The following is a 4066-nucleotide window of genomic DNA, read 5'->3' as shown; positions in this document are numbered from 1 at the left end:
GATCATTGTCTCTATTAGCCACCATTTCATATTTAACTCACAAGAAAAGAAAATGTCTCTGCTATTGTCTCTCTACTGGGCAACAGTCACACAATCAACATATTTTCCATTGACAAAATATTGGGTTGCATGCCTCTTTTTTTATGCACCCCACCAATCAGTGCTTAACACTTTAGATTACAAACACAAATACATATTTGTGACAATGTGGCTCTGAGCTGAAATTCCAAAATGCTATGGAACCACTATATATTCTTCATCTAATCACAATTAATTTGCCACAGTCCTTAACTTGAGACTCAAATTGAGAAGAAATTCTATTTTGTCAGAATTTTAGGTGGTCAAATTACCACTTACCTATACATAGTGTGCTGGTACAGTGATTGCTGGTGTTAATATAGAGGGAACTTCTGAACTTCTTATGTGTTGATAGTGGTTCTCATGTAAATGTGCTAGCTATGAGGACATTTGAGATTTTAAGGGTGGGTATAATAACAGAATGCTACTAAAAAGAAGCTTGTTTAACAGGTATGGTAACAACTGAGGATCTTCAGCTTCAAGGAAATAACAAAGATTGTCTTTGAGTAGAATGCTTACTTAGAATAAAAACAATGGGTATAACTTGATCATCACAAAGACCCACCCCAAAATACCACCACACATTAGTGAGTCAGTGTTCTGACTCAGGAGCTATCCATCTTTCAGCACAGACTCTCCCCAGAGAAACTAACAAGCCTATCCAAGCATTCTGACAAATGACTTAGCTCTAAGTTGTCTTGTTTATGATAAAACAGTCTGAGGAGAGCATCAGTCATTTGAAATGTGCTTTAAATTTAGAGTCCCATAGGAATAGTTGAATACTTTTGTAGGTCTGAAATTACAGGTAGGAAGTAGACTTAAAGTAACAAAGCATTTCACTTTTATGATTCTTTGCATAGAAAATGGAATGAACTAATTATTTATCTGGGAGTTGTTTTACTAAATAAATGTATATTATATTAAATTTTTTAGTGGCACACAGAGTTTTTGTGAAAACAGAGCTTGATGAGCCATTAAGGTATTTGTAGTACACATATCTTGACTCTTGTGATTATTTTTGATGTCTTGAAGAACACACTTTTCTATCTGCTTACTAATTTAATAAATATTTTACATACTAAAGTTTCATATTGTTCGCAGAAATGGTAATATACTAATAGGTGTGAGGAAAGCCCTGTTTCACACTCTTACACACAACAAATGTAGAATAGCAAATATGTAATTTAATATGAGATACATAGCCATGCTAGTAAGAAAATAAATAAAACAGAATGATTGAGTAGAAAGTGACGGCTGGGGTGGGTGGAGTGGCAGATGAACCTGGAAGATGAAGCTTTGAACAAACATGATTGCCATGTAAGCATTAGAACCTGACGTTGGGTCTCCAGAACCCACATAAAAATCCAGGCGCATCCATCAGTTGCTGGATAAAGGATCTATGGTGATAATTCAAGTAGTCATCAATCTGATAACAGGCCAAGACCAGTTCAGGCACCCTCTCCACTAATGCTTAGGGTCTTAGCTGGGGTCATCCTTGTGGATTCCTGGGAATTTCCTTAGTGTCAGATTTCTCAATAGCTCCATAATAGCTCCCTCTATCAAGATATCTTTCCTTGCTCTCCTTTGTCCTTCCCCCAATCTCAACCATCCCAATTCCCTCATGTTCTCCTCCCCACCTTCTCCCGAACCTCTCCCTTTCCACCTTTTTTTCTCATCCCTCCCCCATGCTTCCAAAGCAGGGATCCACAACTAAGCACTGGGCCAAGCTCCCAGAATCCAATCTAGGAGAGGGAGGAGCAATGATATGAGCAAAGGGGTCAAGACTGTTTGGGGGTTACCCACAACAACTGACCTGAGCTAGTAGGAGCTCACTGACTGTGGACAGACACCAGTGGAACCTGCATAAGACCAAACCAGGCCTTTAAATGTAGGTAACAGATGTGTGGCTTGGGCAGTCAGTGGGGTCACTGGCAATGGGACCAGGATTTATCCCTAGTGTTTGAACTGGCTTTTTGGAGCCCACTCTCTTTGGAGGGATACCTTCCTTACTCAGCCTAGATATAAGGGGGGAAGAGTCTTGGTCCTGCCTCTCAGGTGCCAGACATTGTTGACTCCCTATGGGAAGACTTACCCTCTCTGAGGTGAGGAGTGGATTAGGGGTGGGTTGGGGAAAGGTGGGGAGAGCAGGAGAAGTTAAAGAAGTGAGAACTGGGGTTGGTATGTAAAATGAGAAAAGATTTTTAAAAATTTTTAAATCCCTTAGCCTAAACACATGGGGGAGGGCCTGGGCCCTGCTCCAAATGATATGATAGACTTTGAAGATCCTCCATAGAAGGCCTCATCCTCCCTGGGGAGCAAAAGGGGGATGGGATGGGGATTAGTGGGGAGATCAAGAGAGAATGTGAGGATGCAGGAACTGGGATTGACATGTAAAACAAGCTTGTTTCAAATTTAAATTAAAAAATTATTTAAAAAATTTAAATAAAAAAAAAAAAACCCAGGTGCAGCAGCATGGTTGTGAATTAAGTGTTAATAGAGTAGAAATGCTGGGCCCCTCCTGTTGTAATAAATAAATAAATAAATAAATAAATAAATAAATAAATAAAAAGGTGATGGTGATGGGAGAAAGATGCCATGTGACAGAGTTCAATCAGAGGGGGGTTTTATTAAGGGAAAAGGATCCTGAAAGGGGGAAAGGGGAGGGGAAGGAGGAGGCCAGCCTTGGGGAATGGGAAGAGCAGTAGAGAGAAAAGACAGACAGAGACAGAGACAGAGAAAGAGAGAGAGAGAGAGAGAGAGAGAGAGAGAGAGAGAAAAGAGAGAGGATGGGAGGTGGACAGTGTCCTTTTAAAAGGGAACACAGTGAGCAGGCATAGGTGGTGCTCAGAGTGGCTGCACCTGAGGGTGTACCCTGTTTGAACTCCAAGGGCAGACCAGTATAGATGCATAAATACAAACACCTGGAGTCTTAGGTCAGTGGGTCTAGTGAAATGGCGAGCTCTGGGTTCAATGAGAGATGGTGTCTCAAGTTATAGCATTCAGAGTAACAGAAGACGCGTGATGCTGACATCTGACTTCTACACACTCATGTAAACACCACACACATATATACATACACCAATTATTTTAACTCGCATTGCCTTTCTTCCCTGCTTTTATCCAGTACATAGTCCATGTCAGTGCAGAGAAGGCTGAGGAGCGCTGACACACTCACAACCCCAGTAAGGACTCACATTATGTGGGCAGTTTTCTGGCTGGCCTTCTGTCAGAGAGAACTCTGTATCTCATGTTCAAAGCATTGTATTTCAGATAAATTACAGGCCAAGGACTGTAAAGAACAACAGAAGAGAGGCACACAAAATGCTTTGAAGTTTTAGGTTTTATTTAGAATATAAAAGAAATAGTTGTAACCATCCTACACATAATAAATACTTCGTCCCATGAGCATCCCCAAAAATAACAAGATTAAAAGCAAATGCTACTGAGGTCTGGAGAGATGACTCAGCTGTTTTCCAGGAGACACAGGTTAGTTCCCAGAAACCATGTGACAGCTGAAAACTCAGACTTTAACTCCTGTAACTCCTGTTCCAGGGCATCTGCTGCAAGCACCAGCCATCCATATTGTGCACACACAAGCATCCAGGTGAAACATTCATATTCATGCAGATATAATAAAAATAAATATATCTTCAAAAAGAAAGTAAATGATTCAGTGCAGTAGGAAGAGTGCAGACTACACGAGGTCCTAGCCCTAGAGACATGTAAGTGCAGCTTCACGTGATCCTGATTCACACACATTTGCATTCTGTCTCTGTATTTTGTAACACTGGTTACAAAAAAACTGCTGTGGTTAATATTAAAGGAAAGCTAGAAGTATATTAGTATACCACCACCCTTGGTTTCACAATATATATTTTAATTAAATTTATAATTAAGTTAATCTGTATAACTTTGATTTACCGCTGGGCAGTGGTGGTACAGAGTAAGCTTTGGGACAGCCAAAGCTGTTATACAGTGAAGCCCTGTC

This window comes from Phodopus roborovskii, unplaced genomic scaffold (genome assembly GCF_943737965.1).
Source record: "Phodopus roborovskii unplaced genomic scaffold, PHOROB, whole genome shotgun sequence".
NCBI classification, from domain to species: Eukaryota; Metazoa; Chordata; class Mammalia; order Rodentia; family Cricetidae; genus Phodopus; species Phodopus roborovskii.
Note: the sequence above shows the minus strand (reverse complement) of the source record.